Source organism: Lissotriton vulgaris, chromosome 12, assembly GCF_964263255.1.
Source record: "Lissotriton vulgaris chromosome 12, aLisVul1.2, whole genome shotgun sequence".
Lineage (NCBI taxonomy): Eukaryota > Metazoa > Chordata > Amphibia > Caudata > Salamandridae > Lissotriton > Lissotriton vulgaris.
The window spans coordinates 724,995,815-725,019,710 of record NC_141700.1 but is presented as its reverse complement, the minus strand read 5'-3'; the positions used below and the strand labels follow the sequence as shown (position 1 = coordinate 725,019,710).

At 43.8% G+C, this 23,896-nt stretch overlaps 1 protein-coding gene across 1 annotated transcript in view; it reads left to right on the top strand.

Moving 5' to 3' along the window:
* Window positions 1–14,348, top strand: part of LOC147678387 (lysophosphatidic acid receptor 6-like) — a 178,924-nt gene extending 164,576 nt beyond the window's left edge. Inside the window, exons 6-7 of the transcript XR_015302581.1 lie at window positions 8,487–8,606; window positions 14,176–14,348. The gene's annotated coding sequence lies outside the window, so the exon portion shown is untranslated. The remainder of the gene's footprint in view (window positions 1–8,486; window positions 8,607–14,175) is intronic.
* The last annotated feature ends 9,548 nt before the right edge of the window (window positions 14,349–23,896 follow it).

Genomic DNA, 23,896 nt, shown 5'->3' with positions numbered 1-23,896 from the left:
CTTCAAGGTGTAAGGAAGATTAACCGAACTAAGCGCATCATCCACAGCAATATAGGAAGAGACAACGGTTTGGTTAACACACAAAGAGAAATTACATAAGTTGAATTTGTTTGCAGCAGTAACATGGATAAAAATGCATTGTGCATCTTACCCCCACCAGAAAAAGAAGTCAAGAAGGGAGCGAACAGAAATGCATTGGTGGAGGTGATGAATGACTTAAGTGAACATTACAAACAAAATCTGTTTGCCAACGCTCAAAGAGACAAAATTCACAGGGAAAATGGTGATTGCAAAAATGAACTGAACATAAGTGAAACCATACCTGAGAGTACCATAGACATAAGTGGAGTTGAAATTGACGTTATCGCTGATTCAGGTTCAAATTGTACAGTGATAAGCAAAGGTATATGGAAGAGTAAATTGGGTGTGACACTAGGGAATGAATTGGAAGAAGCTGACACGTTCCCGAAGACATACACAGGAGAAAACATTAACTTAATGGGTTGTAGAGAAGCAAAATTAAGCCATATGAAGAGAAGCACATGGAGCGTGGTTTATATTTCAGAAGAAGGACCCTCGGTACTGGGGTGGGATGTACAGATGAAATGCAAAATAATGAAAGATCCCAACCGTTCTGAACCTTTGAAAAGGCCGGCACAAAACAACATCAGATTCATTACAAGCTCCAAGATGTGGTGTGAGAGCAAAGAATGGAAAAATGAAGCAGCCATTTACAGATTCGAAGAAAAACAAAATGCACTCATGAGTTATGATGATGAGGACAATATTAGCAAAGAACTCAAGAAAAAGGTCAGTGAAGAAGTTCTGGTAGATAAAAGTGAACCGGCCTATAAAGAAACATGTATGGTATCTCAGTCCACAGTGCTTGTGGAGGACTGGTGCAATTCTACCTGCCACAAAGATGGGGAAGTGTGGCGCTCTACTGCACTGAATGTGTCAAAACCCATCACAAGAAAGAACGATGCCGATTACTGTGGCCAGGAAGAAGATGATGGACAGTATTTGGTAGAGTCTAGGTGTAACATGCAAGGAGAGCACTATGACTGGTTATACAATGAAGAGTCAGGTAATGAAAGTAAAGAGGCACACAAACACGTACTATGTCCTCACCCCATAGTCCAGTTAAGGGAAAACATGAGGCTTGTGGAAGGCTGGAGAGAATGTGACACAGGGGACACAATCACATTCTCAAGTGGAACTTACTTGATGAAATTGGAAGGAGGACAGGTCTTTGTGGAAACATGCATGGTAGGAGCGAAAGTGGTTGGAAAGGAAAGTGCAAGTGACACTGGTACAGAGTACGACAAGAGAATCGATGCCAGACCCATCACCGAGGGTGACAACGTGAGGGATACCTGTTGCACGAGTAAGCGTAGGCGTAAACGAAGTGCAATTTGGTCCTGGAAATATCCCAAGAAAAAGGATCCTAAAGCCATGGTCACTCGCCTCGATGGAGCAGTCAGTACAAGTGATTGCAGACAGGAGCACAATACCAAAATGGATTGCCAAGGCGGAGTGAATGATAAGGAATCAGTGAAAGGGAACAGGAAGGCACTCAAACCGGTACTGTACCCACACCATGTGGTAAACGTAGGAATTGACTTGATGCATACTGGATTTGCGGGCCAGCATAAGATCTGTGGACCAAAAGACTCAGCGAGCCCTCACGGAAGTTCAACATCCATGTTGGGGACTGAACTGAACTGTGTGTGAGTTGACACGAAACATTGGCAAGTTAAACGAAGTAAAGTCAGACTATGAGGAAAGGGACACACTCAAACACCTACAATGTTCCCACCTTTAAGGCTCTATGCAATAACATGTGGGTTGATGATGATAGAAACAAGTTGGACTGGTTGGACATGCACCCCGTTTACCAAACAGAGCTGTATGGTGACTCCCACTCTGTCTCTTAAGCCTAGCCTGGTGGTCACTGCTTCAGCGGTAGGTTTGGCAGAACCCACAAGTAATCCCATTCTGACACAGGGAGTGTTCCTCATGCCCTTGAAGCCCAGGGAACATCTGGGACTACCGTCCACAATCCCATCATGTTACTAAGTCCTTGTTGTGACAAATGCTGACTAGTTTATCTATCACCAAACTCTTCTCATTGCAGAGTGTTCCTCATGCCTTTGTTTCCAAGGGAACATCAGGGTGCACCACCCTCCATCCCAAATGTTATTGAGACCATGTTTGTGGCTAATGTTACTGGTTCCTTTCTTTTTCCAAAGTTCACTTTAACACACGTTGAGCTTACCTGTTTTAACCCTCAAGAGAGGAAGATGTGTTGTAACCTAGTTCTGGTTTCCCCCCCCGGGACCCTATGACAAGTGGTGTATGCCAGCTCTCCTGCGCGAGAGCATCCATTGTCCCCTACCCTCCCCATTGGTTCCCCAACATTCCACCCTGTCCAGGTTCCGTTCCCTTGCCACCAACTGCCATTATGTTTCTGACTAACTGACCTACGCACCGCCTTAAGGTGTGGGGCTGATTTAATAAACTTCAACTTCATACTTCACCTTGATCCTGACTTTCATTTCAACACCCACCACACTCTGCTGCTCCCAGTAACCCTTCCTGAGACCTACAGCTAACCTCTTACAAGAAGAAATATGTGTCCAAGCCTGTCCCAAAGTGTACATAGTACAAAGCTCCCGCCGGGGGTTCATACAAGACCCCCTGAACTCCCAGGACCTCAGGGCCCGCAGCTCAGCTGGTCTCCGAGCCCCAGTGCATGCCGGGAGGAGCGGAAGGTGAAGACTGGAGGCCACTGGGGCTCAATGGACCGTCCGTCCAGGAAGTCCAGATCACACAGGAAGTCCTCCTGCAGGTTCCGGAGCAGAGGCGCGGGGGCGTCTCCTGGCCCAGTGTGCCCGGGATGACGAGAGAGGGAGGCTTGAGGGGGGACAGGTGAAGGCCCAGTCCTCAGAGTCAGGGGGGGTCCTGGTGTCCGGAGGTCCGGTGTCTGCCTTCCTCTGACGTGGGCTGGATAAGATGAGGCCAGCTGCTGGTGATGGTAAAGGTTCTGGTGCTGGTCGTGGTCGTGGTATGTGTCCTGGTTCTGGTGCTGCTCCGGGTTCTGGTCCAGTTGCCGGTGCTGCTGCCGCCGCTGCTCTTGGCTCACAGATGGTTTTCCGGGTTTGCGTAAGTGCCGCGCTCTGCGGTTCTGGAACCAGACCTGTGTGAAAGGGAAAGCAGAGAACAGAGGGTGAGGGGAGGCCAGACAGGAGCATCTAAAGAGAACAACAGACTCTAGAACACCCCCCCCCCCACACACACACACACACACTTTGAACTCTTGGACCCCGACACCCCTCTCTTCTGCCTCTTTATCCTCTGTCCCACCTCCCCTCACCCTTCTCCACCAGGGCCTGTCTCTTTCTGTTCATTCTTGTTCTGTGCAGAATTAAAGTCACTTTTAAATACCTCAGGGAGGCAGGAGGCAGGGGACAGAGAAACAATGGGGCAATGTTTTCTGGTCATAATATTCAGACTTTTCAGAAAGGAGGTCGAAGAAGAGAGGAAGCGCACAGACAAGAGAGAGACAGACTGACAGAGCCCGGTAAGGGTAGGTCCTATACAGAGACGGAGCGATGCCACATATGAGAAAGAACTGGCATCGTCGGGGGGTGTTCGTAGTTACATAACTGGAGGGAAAGACGTTTAGGGGGAGCAGAGCCATTAAAAGTACAGATAACGAGAGTTAAACACAGTACACAGGAGATGCTGCCCCAGAGACCCGACCCCGGGGCCTGCGCGCCCCACTCACCTGGACCCTGGATTCGGGGACCCCGGTCACCTCGGAGATGTGTGTCCGGCTGCTGAAGTCGGGGTAGGGGTTGAGATGAAAAGCTGCCCTCAGGAGGGCGAGCTGGTCTGTGCTGAAGCTGGTCCTCCTCCTGCAGCCCCCTTCGGAGGAGGGCAGAGAGGGCTCAGAGGAGGGCAGAGAGGGCTCAGGAGAGGGCAGAGGGGGCCCGGTCATCTGGAGGGCCCCGCCAGGAACCATCCAGGACTCTTCTGCGGGCACAGCGGGCCTGGCACTCTTAAGGGCACCGCCAGCAGACATCCAGGGCTCTGAGGGCACAGCAGGCCTGGCCCTCTTGAGGGCACCGCCAGGAGCCATCGAGGGTTCTTCCGAGGGCACAGCGGGCCTGGCCCTCTTGAGGGCACCGCCAGGAGCCATCGAGGGTTCTTCCGAGGGCACAACGGGCCTGGCACTCTTAAGGGCACCGCCAGCAGACATCCAGGGCTCTGAGGGCACAGCAGGCCTGGCCCTCTTGAGGGCACCGCCAGGAGCCATCCAGGGCTCTGAGGGCACAGCGGGCCTGGCCCTCTTGAGGGCACCCCCGTCTCCCCGCTCATGAGATGCTCCTGCAGGGTGGAGACAGAAGGGCTGTTAGAAACACTCCTCATCAATTATAAACAATAACAGACACTAATGATCCAGGCAGGGTCATGCTGCTGGGCCAGGACCAGTCCAGACACTCACCTGTCAGTGTTGCTGGGAGCTCTGTCTGCTGCTGGGGGGTCTCCCGAGCCCTCTTGGAGGGGTGGGCTCGAGGGTAGTCATTCTCCAGAGACAGCACCTCGCAGATAACCAGCTCCAGCTCGGGGTCTCTCTCCATCCTCCTGTCAGCTCCGGGCTCTGTTCTGAGAGGCCCACCTCGGCCCCCGGTCATAGCTGCTCCTGGAGCAGAGGCTCACGGGAAGGGGCCACGGGCCCGTGTATTCCAGGAATGGTTCAAAGGGTGCCGGGTGGGCAGTGCCAGTGTTTGATGCACCTGAAGATGCCACAGCTTTCAAGTCTGGGTCAGAGCGGAGCCCTGGCACCGGCCCCGCCCCGCCCACTTTTCACACCTCTTCGGCACCGCCTGCTTCAAAGAGATCACAGAGGGGCCGGGGCATTGAAGCGGGGTATGTGAGTCCTTCTTTGATGTCAATACACTAATGGTCCCAATATACATCCCTTCCCCGTCCACGTGCTGGAGGGGACCAAGAGCTAAATGTATTCATTTACTATCATGTTAAACTCATTACATACGCTGACAGTGAAATACTAGAATTATTCCACAACTTAGGGTGAATACCTTTCTTTACTAGACAGTGAAATGAATGCGATTGAACCGTCTGCTAGAACCCTGCACAGAATGGGCGCTGCTCTGGCTTAATTGTACTATAGTCCGACTATACTTTAGATATAAGCCAATTGTAAATGTAGTTGTTTTATTACACCACGGGAGAGATGTGAATCTAACACGATGACTCCCATTGGTGCAATAAAAAATTGCCTTTAACGTTAAGTATGTATTTGAAATGTGTTCATAACTTTAAGCTTCTATCGGCAGATATGTGCTGAGGCGTTTAGACCAGTAAAATAATATTAATCGACTAACTGGGTCTCTATCTTCTGACCGTTGTCCATCTCCTCACACATGGCTCATAATGGCATTTACAGTCTTCTGTGCTATCAGGCGGGCACGTGGGCGTCCTTTCATTTATGCATAGATTTTATATAGCGCCTGTTTGATCCAAGGTCGCCAGGGCGCTCTACACGAATAGTTTAATTCATGTACAAAGAGCTAATGACAGGATCAGTATAACACTTTCGGGAATCGACTGGAAGTTTGACAGACAGGCCAAGGAAGTGATGTGAAGATGTAAAAGTATGATGTAGGTCCACTTTTGACCAGCGGACATGCATTACTGTGTGATGACGCACTGAGGGTCAGTTTATTGACGCTTTGTGGTACCGGGGGGGGCGGGGGGGAGGGGGGGAGGCTTGCAGTGAGAGGCGGCGCTGCTGATGTGGAATGCATACCGCACTGGAGCCCAGTGACCCGGCACTCCACCATAAACGCACTGTCCTCACCAAGGGGCCTCAAGGCGCTTGCGAATGGCGAGAGGGCGGGGTCTTATGGCAAACAGCAGACCGTGCATCGAGGCTGCTGGTGGTCACGGGTGGGCTGTTGTCCCTTGTGGATGCCAGAGGCCGGGATACGTGAAGTTCAAGGTCACACCTCGCAGCTGTGGCCAGGATGTGCTGGGAGAGGGCTGGGAAGTGGCTATAAGGAAACCGTGGCCAAGGCGGGATCTGTACATCCCCACGAGCTCATGTTTCTAGGAAAGGACCTTTGTTTAGTTTCCAAACCTTCCTTATCCCTTGAGTGGGCATGAAAAGCACGTGCACCCGCACCATGGGGCCGATCCAGACCACCATGGGACCCCTCTTGACAACTAATAGAAGGCGCAGCTCCGCCAGCATCAATCAGTCAGGTCAAGGCGCTACCGGCGGGAGCTCTCTCAAGAGAGATGAACCTTGTGGGTCTGAGACACAAGAATAAACTGGTGGATAGGGTCCGGAGCCCTGCTTCCAGCGCAGGGACACCTCGTGTGAGGTAACTAGGCGCTTTATAAACTGTATTGTTATTAAAAAGGAGAAGAGCATGTGGGGTGCATTCCAACAGATACCTTTATGGGCACTGCATGAGCGCGTGGCTGAAGTGAACATCGCAACCACTGAGATGCACGTGAGAGCCACTGGCTTGAGGTGGTGGCGGTCTGTGATAAACCAGAGTTCAGCGAGCTCTGTGTAACCCCTGCCCAGAGCTGGACTGGCGATAGCAGGTACCGGGCAATACCCCGGTGCGCCGCACGGGTGAGGGCCGGTTTTGGGCCCCTGGGGGCCGTTTTTGTTACAGGGCCGTTTTTGCAGCTGCAAAATCGGCCCTGTACCAAAACCGGCCCCGGCAAAAAGCTCGGCGGCACCTCCAACCCCCCCCCCCCACCAGTGGGGAGGTGGGGGCTGGCCGAGCACTTTGCCAGGGCCGGTTGTGGTTCCCAGTCCGGCACAGCCCTGTCCCTGCCTTGGGACAGGGGCGGCCTTAGGCATATGCAAGCTGTTTACCTGCACAGGGCCACCAAACCCCAGGGGCCACCACGCCAATATATATCCTTAATATAATAATCCTCCTCTGAGGATGGATACCTATTTGCGTGGCGGCCCCTGGCAGGGATTTGGCGGCCTCCGGCTCTGTTCCACTTCCAAACACCCTAAACACCCCTCTTCACTGGCCTCCGTGCTCCGCCCCGCCCGGACCCCCTCTTTTGGGGCCCCCTACCTACGGTCCCTGCCCAGGGCCGCCATGAGCCTAGAGCCGCCCCTGCTTGGGATGTGTAACAAGCTCCCTCATGACCTATATTTCTTTGGTTTATGTGTACAACATAACTTATGGCTTAAACATATGATTTATACAATTTGACCCTCTAGCCATATGATTTAATTGTCATCATTTTACGGATGCGCCGGTAATAGTGAAAGAGAAGATACAAGGCCACTGTCCTTGCTGGGGGAATTCCCCGAGAGGGCCAATATTAAGTGACGATCATGGTCAGTACCCTCCGCATATTTGAAATAAAACAACGGAGCAATTAATCTGTGGATCGCACTTTGTCGAGGAAGATCTCTCATAAAGTACAGAAATCAAATATATGGAGTATTCATTAAGTACATATAGGATTGAGTCTGGAGAAATAACTAGTAGTTGAAAATCAACAACCGTGGCCTCTTTCAATTAGCAGGTGCAACAAAAAACACTCATTGTGCCCCTTTTCTGGTTGTCAGCTTCTTTGGCATGGTCCTGAGGAAGGTGGTCCATCGTTTGTTTCCAATCCACCGAAACACGCGTCGACCTTCTGATAATCCTTGTTTAATTTAGATCACCAAAAGGGCTGTGGAGACCTATTAGTTCTAGGTCTCCCCATGATCGAGATATGAAGAGTGGTTGATATTGGATGATGTGTGAATGTGTTTTGGTTGCGATTGAGTGAGTTTGAGAATTGATGCTAACTGATTATAAATATTTGTGTAGGGGTCTGGAACCATATATTACATTTGTTCCTCAAATGTTTAAGAGTGTATAATAATGTATAAAAAATATTGCACATAAATGTGAATGTATATTTTTATGGTTTTGTATTTACAAAAAAAAGAAAAAGAAAAAAATATTTTCTATGTACCTTTGAATAAAAAAAATATGACAAATCATATGGCTGAAGTGTCAAATTGTATAAATCATATGTGTAGCCCTGATCTGATTTTGTACACATAAACCAAATGAATATAGGTCATGAGGGAGCATGTTACACATCCCTTGGTTGTGTCCCCTCTTCTCCCTGACCTTAGCTCTCTTAGGAGGGGGGGCCCTTACTAGTTATAACCCCTGCCTTGGACTTGGCCCATATCTTGGTGGCAGCCACCATCTGTGAGGAATACCTGGTACATCATGGTACTGTTTTCTGGTCTAATTATTGGTCAGGTGGGGAAGTTCTTGGTAGCCAGTTTGCGCGGTGCCTGTGCAAGGGTTGATACTGGCCCTGGGCTTACAGTTCTGGGTTTGTTGAAGAATTTCCCATGAGATGCATTCGAGATGTACAACTGATGTCACTGTTGTTTTACTTGGTTTAAGATGAGAATCCTAGTAAGAATATCCCCTACGTGGATGGTGAAGGATCCTCTTCCTGAAAGACCTTCAAAAGTGCGGGCTCCTTGATTGACCCAGATGACCTTGAAGCTTGGCCAGTTTGAGGTGGGTACTGAAGATTACTGGGAGTGGTATAACACCACATCAAAGGGGGCTACAGTTATAAAGGGGTGGACCTTTACACCCTTTACAACAAAGGCATTACTACATGCAGCCTTTCCATGCATCAATTACCACTACCACGCAAATCTTTACCAGTCATATTCTTTAACTATGCATGCCTTGCCCATGCCTGGTAATTATAGTTAAGGTAAGTATATGTGCATGTAGTGTATATACGTAGATATATATATGGGAAAGAGAAGCGGCTGCAGATTTATTCTTTGAAAATCTACCAAATTTAGATGCGATCGACAAGAATATCAGTGCTGGCGGAATAGTGGCTGTCAAAATTCGTTTGAGAGCCCTAGAAAAAGCAAATCAAAAAATGAACAGGCCAAGTGGTGCAAAAACATCTCAAACTTGAACATGTACCAAGGGGGTTACGAATTATTCTAGCACCAACTTTTGAAAATCTAATCCTCCTGATGCTCAAAGAATGGCTAGGAAGAAATCTAGAAGCATCCAAAGGCTAGTTCAAATTTTGGTTAAATATGGAGGAATAGGCCACGAACAGCTACAAAAGGAAATTGGTATTATTAACAGCGAGTTGGGGAATTCTGATCAGACATAGTTAATCATAAAATATCGAGAAAAGATGACAGGAAGGCTATGTAAGCAGGAGGACATTATTAAAAACAGAAAAGTACATAAGTTCCAAAGAGACAAAATAGACTATGAAACTGGACGCATTTGTACATTTTCACAAAAGTATGACACAATGAAGAAACAAAAACAAACTGATTGCAACATTGTGAAACAGGATAATAGAATCAGTGGATCAACATCCAATATGACATCAGCCTCGGATCTTATCTCAGCCCATGAAAACAAAAATCAGATTCTGATGGAAGTAGAGCATCAGATGGGTGCGTCAGGATTAAACAAGTTAACTCTAGCTGAAGAATTCAAAACCTCAAAACAAGCAGAGGAGAAATAAAAGATGCAGAGAGAGAAGAAAACACATGGGCATCAAGAGGCAAGAAACAATCAGATGCAAAGTGGGAATGCAAGAAAATGGAATGTATAAAGATAGCAAAACAGTGATCAATTTGTCCAGTGTAGTATTGGATGAATCGGAGAAACAACTATTAGAAGTAGGACTAACTAACTGTCCATAAAATTCTGTTAGCTATAGCCTAACTAGAATCAACATCTCCAAGGTCATCCTGAAACTGAAGCTTACAAAATACCATCTTCAAAAACCAAATAGTCAGCCTGTGATTACAACAACTAGAAGGGCTCAGTGATATGACAGCAATCAAGACAATGTACACATTTCAGATATTTATTTTATGCAGGGCCTACAGCAATTGCAAAATAAGGATTCAGAGACCGTTTCAAGACCATCTATTCAATCAGTGGTGATACAACAGGAACTAGCTACACATGGAAGAAAGTCATCATGTTTTAAACCTAAATCTACATTTATACCTGTGATGCAGTGAGATACAATTAATGTGTTTATTGAAAAGATAACTGAACAATTCAAAAATTTTAATCAGACAACTCAGAGAGCGTAAGAAGCATAGCAATGACAATAAGAGATATCAGAACCTAATCCGGAAACTGGAGAATAATAATCGGATTATAATACGTAATGCTGACAAGGGCAGGAATATTGTCATTTGGCCAAGATCTGAATACATGTTTCTGCACCCCTCTTCCCTGTTTCTGCACCTCTCTTGCCTCCATCTGCACATCTCTTGCCTCTTTCTGCACTTATCTTGCCTCTTTCTGCACTTCTCTTGCCTCTTTCTGCACTTCCCTTGCCTATTTCTGCACCTCACTTTCATCTTTCTGCACCTCTCTTGCCCTTTTCTGCTTCTCTGTTGCCTCTTTCTGTACTTCTCTTGCCTCTTTCTGCACGTTTCTTACTCTTTCTGTCCCTTCTAGTTTTTTTTGCAATTCTCTTGCTTCTTTCTGTTCTTCTCTCTCCTGTTTCTGTATTCAAATGGGAAGTGCAAGCTGTCAAGTTTAAAGGTCTGCGTACTTTTGTGACTGAGGTATATGTCTTCTTGCGCATGTATTCTCACATATGTTGTGCATCTGAAGAAGGTAGCTTAAAAATCGGTTTGCTTCTCTTGTAGGTGGTCAAATCTTAGTTCTGCTCTGTCATTCTGTTGCACAGGCAGATATTTCTTATGTATATAGGTGTTATAGAGCCCCTCATAAATACTATTGAATTCATACCCATGTGCCCTGTATTATGAGCAGAAATAAATACATACACCTTTTTGTTCACACATTTATAGAGTATGCCGTTTGAACACACGTATTCAAGAATTTGTATGTTTATTTTTGTGTAACATGTCACTAGGTGAAAGCAGTGTTACAGATAAGCAGACACACAAGCATGCATACCTTCACAAACTTGGTCAGATATACACAGTGATATGGTTGAGATTACTGTTTTACGTTTGGTAGGCTTGATATTCTGAGTAGTCGATGAATAGTGAACCTTCTAGAGAAAAGTGAGGTTTGAGACATCTTGGGAGAAGGATTAGTAATTAGGCTACTTTGTATGAGTCTGTGGAAAGGTACAGTCAAAGTAGGCCTCTTTCTCCATCTCTATTGCTTCTTTCTGCACTTTTCTTTCTTCTTTCTCCACCTTTCTTCCTCTTTCTGTACTTCTGTTGCCTCTTTCTGCATATTTCTTGCTTCCTTATGCACCTTACTTCCTCTTTCTGTACCTCTCTTCCCTTTTTCTGCACTTCCCTTGCTTCTTTCTGCTCATTTCTTCCTCTTTCTGTAAATGTTCTACCTATGTAGGGATAGTTAGAAATTAGCATTTAAAAAACCTTAGAAATTCAATGAAAAAAAACAGAGGTGTCAGGGACATTATAGTTAGGGAATAGCATTAAAAAAACCTTTAAAATTCACTGAAGAAAACACAGGTTTCAGGGATGTTATAGTTAGGAATTCACATTTAAAAAAACCATAGATGTTCACAAAAAACCTCTGGTTTCAGGGATGTTATATTTAGGCTGACATTTCACTCATACAAAACCAGACAAATTCAACCGTCATAGTTAGCTGAGCTAACTATAACACGCACCCCCGCAATGCACTGCTGATGACGTCACATATTACATCACTCATGACAAGGTCAGTGACATATATATATATATATATATATATATATATATATATATATATATTTATTTATATGGAATATATTTATTTACAGGAAAAAAACAAAGGTTACTCCTGCCCTAAGGTAACTAAAATTCTTGCTCTTGCTATGCACAGCTCTCTCATCAATAATTTTATTGTAAATGTTGTAGGGATAACATCAATGATGCCATAGAAGGTGTCATCAATTATGTGATTTATGTGATTTATGGGGTATTTAGCTCTGCACAGTTGGGGCGCGAGTTATACTTACCGTAGGACTCAAGAAATAGTTACTTGACTTAACAGCTGAATTTCTATTGTTTTGTGCATTAATTAAAGCATAGAAATTCATTGAAAAAGCCAAAGGTTACAGGGACGTTATAGTTAGGAATTAGCATTTAATAAACCTTAAACATTCACTGAAAAGAAAAAAGGTTACAGCGATGTTATAGTTAGGTTCTGAATTTTCACTCACAAAATAATAGCAATATCTATATTTCTTTTGCCATTAATAACCCCAAAACTAAATGAATAGATTTACACCAAACCCCAAAAAGGGCTCTTTCTGGACCAAGAGCTAGCTTTTTGCCATATTTGGTGTAATTCCATTCTTCAATTTGATTGTAGTTGTGCTCAAAATCACTATAGGAAATTGTAACAAAAAGTGTTTTGGGACCCCACTTTTTCTCGTCCCCACTTGACAAATCGCCCTGAAACTTTTGACATAGCAGCTGACTTGAGTGATGTATTCATTTTGAAAATTTCATGAAGATTCGTCAAACGGCATCATGTTATAAAAATGTTTTTCCTAGGGAACAAAGTCCTAACTATAACTACCTAATGGAGACCATCAGTAGCATCAGTAGGTAATATTAATATATATATATATATATACCTGCACCTGCTTTGCCCCCAGCTACGCCAACCTCTTGGTGGGCTGGTGGGAGGAGCAGGTGCTCAGGAGTGATGACCTGGAACATTGGACTAAATGCGTGAATGTCTGGCTCCGCTATATAGACGATGTCTTTTTTGTGTGGGAGGGGAGTGAAAATGAGCTACTTAGATTTGTGGATGCACTGAATCTGAATAATTTAAACCTAAGATTCACTATGCAACATAGCCAGCAAACAATCAACTTCCTTGACATAAAACTTAATATCAGGAATAACACGATTGAAACAGAGATTTTTAGGAAAGCAACAGCAGGGAACTCCGTGCTCCACTCTAAAAGCTGCCACCCCCCCAGCTTCAGATGGGCGATCCCTTTTGGCGAGTTTTTACGCGCCAAGAGAAATTGCAGTACTGAAGAAACGTACCAGAAACACAAAAAAATGATGCATGAAAGGTTCAAAGTGAGAGGTTACCACGCTAACATGCTGAAAAAAGGCGAGGACAGAGTAGCCCTCATTGAACGGAAAGAAGCATTATTTAAAGACTCTAGAGCCAGTCTACAAAATCCCAAAGCTCCTATAAGATTGATAACCACCTACAATACACAATCCCCAGCTTTCAGCCAGATAGTAAGAAGGAGGTGGGATATCCTTTTACAGGACAAAGTGTTAAAGGAAAGATTAGACCCACACCCCTCCATCACATACAGAAAAGGGAAATCCATCAAAGACCTTATAGTGCAGAGTCACTTAGACAAGAAGAAAATATGGCTGGCAGCAAAAGGTGGGTTTTTCAAATGTGGAAAATGCAAGGCCTGTAGCCATAGGACCAACGTAAGGGAAGTTGAACTAAAAAGAATAAAGAGAAAATGGAGAATTACTAAAAACATCCAATGTACCACTGATCATGTCATCTACGTAGTAACCTGCCCTTGTGGCAAATGGTACATCGGTTCAACTACCTTCCCAGTAAAAAAGCGAATCTTAGAGCATTGGCGTGCTATCACGAACAAAGATTTCGCATACAGCACGGCCAAACACTTCCACCAATATCATGATGGAGATTGGACCAAAGCGAAATTTTTCGCGCTGGACTCAATCCCTAAACATATCAGAGGAGGGGATCGTCTGACAGCCTTGCGCAGAGCAGAGTCCAAATTCATACTACAAGCAGGGTGTATCTTTCCTTTTGGGATGAACATTGATGAGGAGATGTATGTACACCTGTAAAACTGACAGTCTGTAAGCTTCCCTAACCCCCTTCACTGATACTCCGATTCCATGACATATATCTTCAATATGTCTTTTAATTAATATGATTTAGATTTCAATAATGTTTGGTTGATAAATTTTTACAGCTAATTCTATTTTTTGCGAATTAGACAGGTTGAATTTTGAAAGAGGAGGACAATGTGGAGAATGCTATTATGTCCTAGTAATCTATATGTACAATGTTTTCAATTGAACTAATGTATCTTTTTTCAATTTTTTTCTTTCTTTCCCTATAGTGCTAGACCTCGTCTTGATAAAGAAGCAACAAACCACTAATAGTGAATATTGTTATGAGCACCACTGCTACACAAGATATTACTAAGTACGATTATGAGCACGGGATAGAACATTTTGGGAAACTATTCATGAATAGTTCAATTCACCGCCTTTATTATAGACTAGACACAGACTATAGCTATTCACTGTCTTATATAGACGCATGAGTTTGAGATTGACTTAGATAAGCCATGATTCAAGGGGTACTAGACCCAAGTGACTGAAACTTTCTATAATAAAAAATTTCTATCAATGCTTTGCAATTTTCGTTGATATATTTTTGATTGAATCAATATGTAATTTACCACTCCTTCTCTACTCCCAGATACAGTGTTTATCTTTCTCTCATTTCCTTCCTTTCCTTTAACCTGTCTCCTCATTTAAAACATAAGGGTACTATACCTCAATGCGCTGTGTGCGCTAATTTTTCTGACTTAAAAATTCGATTTATCATGTAAACAATGATTTAAAAACCAAACAATCAGGGAAAGTGCATTATTGTAACCCTGAACAGTTACTTTTTGTTTTAATAATGCGTTTTTAAAGTAAAGTTCCCGTGTGATGTTTGTAAACACGGAAAACTTTCTTCCCTTTCTATGATTTTGTCACTATTTAAAGAGACTGAAAAAAATGGTGGTCATGTGACCAAGAGCCCGTGAGCTCGAAACGCGTCGTTTGTTTATGCCCTAAATAAACAACTTTTTCGGTACCTGGTGGTGTGGCTCGTCATCCTTTTCCTGATCGAGAGGAGTCCGTGGATGTGTTTGAGCGGCGGCGCCCACTCGAGAGACCAGCCCCAACCCGCTTGGAAGGGTGAGGAATAGCGCAAACCTTTCATTTTGACGTGGAGTCAAGATCCTCGCCCGCCGGCTGCCTAAAGCCGCGTCGCTGCATTTACAAAAACTTTGAATCCTGTACCTTGCAATTCTGACGCCGTGGAGCCGATCGCGCAAACCGCGCTGGAAGTGAGGCGAAGTGCAACACTAGCAGCGGCAGCAGCAGCCAGGGTACGCCAGACAACGAATGTCGAAGGCGCATTCAGGTACCAGTACGGTCGGATGACCGAACTGCATTGTGGGCAATGGAGTATTTGAAGGGGCGGGAAGCCTCTGCAGAAAACGTCTTCAAAAAACAGAAAGGACCCGATGGAACTGCAGCTACCGGGTCAGCAGAAATGACTCCCCCTGGCGTGGCATCATTGAAACAAAGGGGACATGCATTAGAACGCCTTAGAAAGAAGGAATTAAGCCGCTGGTGGGAGGCGACATCTCTACAAAATTATATAGAGGTAGATCGCGTCCCTCGCGGCTTGCGCATCTTTATTGTTCCAACCCTAAACAAACTAAAACCAGAAGTGTTGAAAGCATGGCGAGAGAACACCAACGCCTGCTCAAAAACAATGATGCAGATTTTGGTTAAGAATGCTTGGGAGGAACATGAAGAATTATTAAAAGAAATACAACTGCTCCTAGATGAACTAGCCACTGAAAAAGATCAAACAGAGGTATCAAAAACTCAAAAAAATGTGGATGAAAAAATACAGAAATTTGAAAAAGACTTAATTGCAAGGAAACAACGCAAATTTGAACGCGATGAGCGGGACTATAAACTAGGAAGAATCTTGACATTCGCAAAAAAATTTGATAAAGCACGCTCTTCACTACTAAGAGACAAAGCACTTGGAATGGCCGATAAAGATCAGTGGCAATCTGGAACCAGCCTGAGCTCTGAAGCGAGTTTAACGGATACCAACATACAGGATAACTTGGATGTAACGGTTTTTTCCGACGAGCTGCGCCTCGTGACAGAGGCGAACGAACAATCCATAAGGGGAAGAACCCGATATCAAGGCCGAGGAGGCAAGGTAAAAGCAAGAAACGACGGCAACGACGCAACAACCTCAGGAACTACTGGAGTGGGAAGCAAAAGCCAGACTCAGAAGGCCAAATAATGGATGTACAGACTTCAGAGTTAACGGTAATGAACCTATCTAATAGACTTTTAACTGATGATGAAGAGAAAGTCCTGAAGCTTGGTTTAACATTCTGTCCTGACCTTTATTTTGACTACACACAGACACGCATTGATATGTACATGTTTGTGAGAAAACTTAAATTACACAAAATACACTCACATAAGAAGTATGGTCCAGAATTGTCTAGTGTTACCACTGATATTGTTAACCAAAACAATGATTTGCAAAATGTCTTAGTTTCCTTGCATGAGGAAGGTATGGTAGATCTGACGCAATCCCAGGTCCCTACCAGTCAAGAGGGTATTAACACTATCTCTACACTTGATGATCTATCCACTAACATAGAATCAAATGTTTCTACTATAGCCACGCCGTTCAGACCCAAGTCTAGATACAGACCCCAGTTACCTAGAGATAACATAGATCTATTTCATGATCTAGTCAACAATGACATGTTGAAATTACTAAACCGACCCCCGGGCAAACAGAACATGACACCAGGGATGAGGATGGCATTGAATGAGTTAAAAAATGACGATTCAATCGTCATCAAACCTTCAGATAAGGGAGGAAATGTAGTTTTGTGGGATAAGAAATTGTACATAAAAGAAGCAATGAGACAACTGTCTGACACTACGTGTTACACCAGAGTGGATCACTCCTATCTGAGTAAATTACTGAACAGGGTACACCAGAACATCCGTGACTGGGAGAAGAACAAATTACTGAGTTGGGATGAAACTAAATTTCTCATTAATGAGAATCCCACTACCCCCACATTTTATTTGCTACCCAAGGGGCATAAAAATCAGACACAACCACCGGGAAGGCCAATTGTATCTTCCATAAACAGCCTCCTAGAAAATGTCTCACACTATGTTGATCATTTTCTTAAAAACTATGTTAAAGATCTAACCTCACATCTAGAAGACACTAAGGACTTTCTACAAAAAGTTGAAAACATCAATTGGGAGTCACATTTTTGGCTAGTATGTTTAGATGTAGAATGTTTATACACCTCGATTCGACATAGGGATGGCCTGAAGGCTTGTGAATATTTTTTGAAAACTAGAAGCAGACATTTGGAAGCCCACTCCAAAATGCTACTCCAAATGATCGAAATGTGTCTTGATGAAAATGTCTTCTTGTTCAATGGGTCTCTGTACAAACAAATCCAGGGCACTTCGATGGGCACCTGCTTTGCCCCCAGCTACGCCAACCTCTTGGTGGGCTGGTGGGAGGAGCAGGTGCTCAGGAGTGATGACCTGGAACATTGGACTAAATGCGTGAATGTCTGGCTCCGCTATATAGACGATGTCTTTTTTGTGTGGGAGGGGAGTGAAAATGAGCTACTTAGATTTGTGGATGCACTGAATCTGAATAATTTAAACCTAAGATTCACTATGCAACATAGCCAGCAAACAATCGACTTCCTTGACATAAAACTTAATATCAGGAATAACACGATTGAAACAGAGATTTTTAGGAAAGCAACAGCAGGGAACTCCGTGCTCCACTCTAAAAGCTGCCACCCCCCCCAGCTTCAGATGGGCGATCCCTTTTGGCGAGTTTTTACGCGCCAAGAGAAATTGCAGTACTGAAGAAACGTACCAGAAACACAAAAAAATGATGCATGAAAGGTTCAAAGTGAGAGGTTACCACACTAACATGCTGAAAAAAGGCGAGGACAGAGTAGCCCTCATTGAACGGAAAGAAGCATTATTTAAAGACTCTAGAGCCAGTCTACAAAATCCCAAAGCTCCTATAAGATTGATAACCACCTACAATACACAATCCCCAGCTTTCAGCCAGATAGTAAGAAGGAGGTGGGATATCCTTTTACAGGACAAAGTGTTAAAGGAAAGATTAGACCCACACCCCTCCATCACATACAGAAAAGGGAAATCCATCAAAGACCTTATAGTGCAGAGTCACTTAGACAAGAAGAAAATATGGCTGGCAGCAAAAGGTGGGTTTTTCAAATGTGGAAAATGCAAGGCCTGTAGCCATAGCACCAACGTAAGGGAAGTTGAACTAAAAAGAATAAAGAGAAAATGGAGAATTACTAAAAACATCCAATGCACCACTGATCATGTCATCTACGTAGTAACCTGCCCTTGTGGCAAATGGTACATTGGTTCAACTACCTTCCCAGTAAAAAAGCGAATCTTAGAGCATTGGCGTGCTATCACGAACAAAGATTTCGCATACAGCACGGCCAAACACTTCCACCAATATCATGATGGAGATTGGACCAAAGCGAAATTTTTCGCGCTGGACTCAATCCCTAAACATATCAGAGGAGGGGATCGTCTGACAGCCTTGCGCAGAGCAGAGTCCAAATTCATACTACAAGCAGGGTGTATCTTTCCTTTTGGGATGAACATTGATGAGGAGATGTATGTACACCTGTAAAACTGACAGTCTGTAAGCTTCCCTAACCCCCTTCACTGATACTCCGATTCCATGACATATATCTTCAATATGTCTTTTAATTAAGATGATTTAGATTTCAATAATGTTTGGTTGATAAATTTTTACAGCTAATTCTATTTTTTGCGAATTAGACAGGTTGAATTTTGAAAGAGGAGGACAATGTGGAGAATGCTATTATGTCCTAGTAATCTATATGTACAATGTTTTCAATTGAACTAATGTATCTTTTTTCCATTTTTTTCTTTCTTTCCCTATAGTGCTAGACCTCGTCTTGATAAAGAAGCAACAAACCACTAATAGTGAATATTGTTATGAGCACCACTGCTACACAAGATATTACTAAGTACGATTATGAGCACGGGATAGAACATTTTGGGAAACTATTCATGAATAGTTCAATTCACCGCCTTTATTATAGACTAGACACAGACTATAGCTATTCACTGTCTTATATAGATGCATGAGTTTGAGATTGGCTTAGATAAGCCATGATTCAAGGGGTACTAGACCCAAGTGACTGAAACTTTCTATAATAAAACATTTCTATCAATGCTTTGCAATTTTCGTTGATATATTTTTGATTGAATCAATATGTAATTTACCACTCCTTCTCTACTCCCAGATACAGTGTTTATCTTTCTCTCATTTCCTTCCTTTCCTTTAACCTGTCTCCTCATTTAAAACATAAGGGTACTATACCTCAATGCGCTGTGTGCGCTAATTTTTCTGACTTAAAAATTCGATTTATCATGTAAACAATGATTTAAAAACCAAACAATCAGGGAAAGTGCATTATTGTAACCCTGAACAGTTACTTTTTGTTTTAATAATGCGTTTTTAAAGTAAAGTTCCCGTGTGATGTTTGTAAACACGGAAAACTTTCTTCCCTTTCTATGATTTTGTCACTATTTAAAGAGACTGAAAGAAATGGTGGTGTTGTGACCAAGAGCCCGTGAGCTCGAAACACGTCGTCTGTTTATGCCCTAAATAAACAACTTTTTCGGTACCTGGTGGTGTGGCTCGTCATCCTTTACCTGATCGAGAGGTGTCCGTGGATATATATATATATATATATATATATATATATATATATATATATATATGTATGTGTGTGTGTGTGTGTGTATATATGTGTATATATATATATATATATATATATATATATATAGACACACACACACACAGGAGGGTGCTATACATGTGAAGGCAAAATCGTGCATCAATATCAAAGCTCTGAGGTAAAGAAATACCAGAACTTGCGGGAGCAGGTTCACCTAGATTTCAATGGGGTACAAGTATGCACAGACACATTTCAGCAACCGCCATTCTCAATGATGAGGTGCTCATCAAACCCATCCCCCAGACCACAGCGGAAGGGCCCATAAAGAGATGAGCATTTAGTCATGCCAAAGATCAAGCAGGCTTCTAGTGAGTATCTCTCAGCCCACTTCCCTAGGTCAGCACACACACAACATGGTCAGTTCTGAGCTACAGGCTTTTATTACACACCAAACTATTATTAAATATATGTAGCATAATATCAAAAATCACAAGTATATTGGTGATAGTAAATGTAAGGAAAGTGGAAAGAATGAAAAAACAAGCAGCAAGTAGTAGTATATTGTTCCTAAATGTCTGAGTTACTAAACATTATTAACTGCTTATCTGCTATAATCAGAAGTGTGTTGCAAGCCTAAACCAAGAAGAGGGACTGACAAAGCTTGTACAGGCCACAGGGTGGCTGGCTGCAGCTCAGTATGATGGCAAAGTATTTGTAGAGACAACTCATGGACAAAACTCCCCGGATGAAGATTCAGACATCTTTACTCTGGGCACACTATAGTGTTCTATATGAATCGGTTCTCACAAGGTGGCATGAGAAAATGTTCTCCTGGGGTGGGGGGGGGGGAGGGGGGTATGCTGGAAGAAACACTTGTAGAATACAGTGAAAACACCTCCATATACTAGGGTACTCTACGGTATGGGGTACTCCTGTGATTGGCATGACCTACCCTATCAGACCCCATTAAATAATAGGGCAGGGGATTACAACTACCTAGAAGTCCCTAGTCCACCATAGGGCATGGCAGGTTAGAGGCCAGCAGCTTTTTCTGCACTTGAATGTGTTCACTGTTGAGGCCTGAGTTCAGTTTAAAAGCAGCAATGCATTTTTACCAGAAACAATACTGTTGCTCCACAAGTCTGAGTATTAGAACACTCAACTATTAAGGTCTCTTATCCTTGAGTGTGAACATAACTGATAAAGTTGATATCAAAAATAGAGCCCACAGGATTCTTTGCATGATAGTTTTCAATATACAAGATTTGTTAGTATGCCACTGGTAGATTCACCCTGAGGAAGGTCCAAGACTGAAACACGTTGGTGACTTCTTTGTCTTTCAACCAGTGTTCCCAATTAATTTTGCACATTAACATCTATTTACAACTTTACATACCAGGATCTACTGATACACTATTGTTATTGTCATCAAATAGTTTTCTCTTTTTTTCTTTATTTTGTTGTTCTTATTGTCTTTTGTGTGGTTATACCTCATCATAATCATGAACACATTAAGTGAAAAAACCTTTTTTCTTTGATCAATTTTATTGTTGCTTGATCATATGTATTGTTATTTAAAACATTATTTTTGATCTAACTATAAACCAAAGAAACAAAAGAGAAAAAAATGTATAAGATTAATAAACAGAATATATTTTTGTATATTATGTGTGTCTAGATTAGTTATTTGTTTCGAATATCTATGATATAGTTGTCAGCACTAATGTATTAGTAGCACTGCTGCCCAGTGCAAACCTATTTTCAAATAAGTTGTTTTCCTTATTAGGGTATTATCCTTATTTACAGGGGCCCGTGCTTTTTTTCCAGAAGTTCTTTACTCCAGCTGCTGCGCATCGGCCTGGTCACGTCAGGGGGACACCAGTAAAATCCCCATGCAGTCTCTCATTATGCATTCACTGTGGATGAGTCCCAACTTATGAGGCTCCCCCACAGTAATAGGTCAACAAGTAGATGCTCAAAAAGCGAAAAATAGTGTCAGAACCACCTTCTAACACAACTTTACTAAAAGATGTATTTTATCATTCTGAGTTCAGTCCTACTAAATTCGAATTTCTACTGTGTTCCTTGGGTCAGTTAGGATTATAAGATGTTATAATCAAAGTGCCAATTCTGGCCTATGGGGACAGGTAGCCTTGCAATAGTGAAAAACGAAAATGGCTATAATTTACTATCAGGACATGTCACACACATCAGGGCATGTCCTACCTCTTACATACAATGCACTCTGCCCTGGTGCCTACCTTAGGGGTGTCTGATATGTAGTAAAGGGAAGGTTTCGGGACTGGCAAGTGGGTGCACTTGTCAAGTCGACATGGCAGTACCAGACTGCACACAAGCTAAGCAATGGCACGCCTGAGACAGACTTTACAAGCTTCTTCTGTGGGTGGCACAATCAGCGCTGCAAGCCCACCAGCAGCATTTAATTTGCAGGCACTGGGCACACATGATGCACTGTGCTAAGGTCGGACAAGCAAATCAAATAAGCCAATCATGGAGTCTCTAATCAATACATCAACTTAACAAAAGGAGCACTTGCACCGTGGCACTGAATAGCAGTGGCACAATGCCCAAAGCACCTAAACCAACAAAACATATCAAAAACAGAGGAGGCAATCAGTGAAAAATGGGAGACTCACGCCAATGGCACTACGTTTTAAATTCTGAGGTTGTGTTTCTCCAGACCAATCACTATTAAACTATACGGCCTACTAGTATTGTTGTCATGGGACTCCTACACCTTGTAGTCCTTAGTCTTATGTAACATTTCCTATACAGTGTTTTACACAGATATAATTGATTGTCTCTGTGTAATGTGGGTGATGTACAGTGCTCTGACACCCTACACTGGTATGAATGGCACTGTAAATCAAATTCAATGCATCTGAGAGAGAGCGTAGTTATGGAGACTTGAGGGGTAATGTTAAAGAATTGTAGTGAGGGAATCCATGGCGGAGGTGGCCATTGGGGGGCACCAACAAACATTGTTGCACAAGGTGCCACCAGAGCTAAAGTCCAGTCCATCTTACTCATTGATACCTCCATTTGGCCTTGTTTCAGCATTAGTAGATGCAACTCACAAGGGATCGGCAATGCAAGGTTTGCACGCACACCAAACAAGTATGTAACCTTCACAGTCTCTTTGGTTCATGCACAAGCCCTTTTAGCATGTGCTGCCTGCTTTGTGGCCACTTGAATTATGCACCAAAGAAGGACAAAATGATGCTGCAAAATAAATTGCAATCCTGGATAGTAGAAAAATATATTTTGTCCCCATATCAAGCTGGCTTTCGCCCCTGTACAAGTTCAGTTGATCAGGTCTTTTTAGGTCGAGGCTACCGTCCCACAGCGAAGCAGTGGGGGGGTGGAGCCGAAGATTTAATGATTTCAAAAGTGTGGGACTTTATACCGCCTCTCTCTTCCATTGGCTAGCTTCGTAAATGGAGGCTAGCCATTGGAAGAGAGGTGTGTCAATTACTATGTTCCCCGCCTTGATGCGATCCGTGGGCGTTTCTGCCTCTTTTTTTAAGTCCTGCCCCTCTTTCATCGTCATTCGTAGGTGGGCGTTTATTTTTATTTTTTTTTAGCCAGCGCTTTTGATTTGCCATTTCCCCCGACCGCCGCTGGAGGAAGGTTGTGCCGCCCGCCCGCCCCCCCCCTCTCGTTGTGCTCCTCGAGTCCCAGAGGCTGCGGACGTCGCCCAGCTGCCTAGAACGCCCCGCAGTACCTGGGCACCTATCTTCACCCGCAGAGCCCCCACCGCTGGAAAAGACAGGCTGCGCACACCCAGAGGCTGCTGGCATCGCCTCTCCCAGCCTACTCCTCTTTTCAGCCCCCACCACTGGACATCGAAGCCGGGACTTCCAGTCTCCCCCTGGTTCTAATTTTAGGCAGATTCCGTTGAAATGCCCGTATTGGTCTGTGCCTCTGACACTGCCTCTGCAGCGCCCGGGTCACAAACTTGTTGCCAGTTTGTTTCCAGCGAGAAAAAAAAAAAAAAAGTATACCTTAATGGTCAGACCTTGTTGTTTATGACTCCACCCCTCGTGTCTACACCCATTTTTGTGGGTTCTCGGGGTACTGTTTCCCTTTCCAGCACATAGTAGAAAAACATACATGAAATCCCGCATACCCATGTGCACACAGAAAGAGACCCGGTTATACAGCCGGACAAACACACGGGTACTGACTG